The sequence below is a fragment of the Rhinoderma darwinii genome, chromosome 2, assembly GCF_050947455.1.
Source record: "Rhinoderma darwinii isolate aRhiDar2 chromosome 2, aRhiDar2.hap1, whole genome shotgun sequence".
In the NCBI taxonomy this organism is placed as follows: Eukaryota; Metazoa; Chordata; class Amphibia; order Anura; family Rhinodermatidae; genus Rhinoderma; species Rhinoderma darwinii.
In genome coordinates this window covers 468,931,231-468,931,670 of record NC_134688.1, presented here as the reverse complement: position 1 = coordinate 468,931,670, position 440 = coordinate 468,931,231, and positions in this window count along the sequence as shown.

Below are 440 nucleotides of genomic sequence, written 5' to 3'. Positions count from 1 at the left end.
CGCACGGATCTATGTTACTCTATGGGGCCGTGCGGACTGTCAGTGGTTTTCACGCAGCGTGTATCCGCTGCGTAAAACTCACGACATGTCCTATATTTGTGCGTTGTTCGCGCATCACACACCCATTGAAGTCAATGGGTGCGTGAAAATCACGCGCACCACATGGAAGCACTTTAAAGGTATGAATGAAAACAGAAAAGCACCACGTGCTTTTCGGTTTACAAACATCCAGAGTGTCATAATGATGGCGGCTGCGCGAAACTCACGCAGCCGCGCATCATATGGTGATGACACACGGAGCTCTTATGTACCTTTTGCGCGCGCAAAACGCTCACGCTCGTGTGAATCCGGCCTTATAGTAGTTACATGCCGTCTCAGTACATTTTTACAGGGGTCTGAGAATTACATATATATGTCTTACAAATCACTCGCCTGTGTCC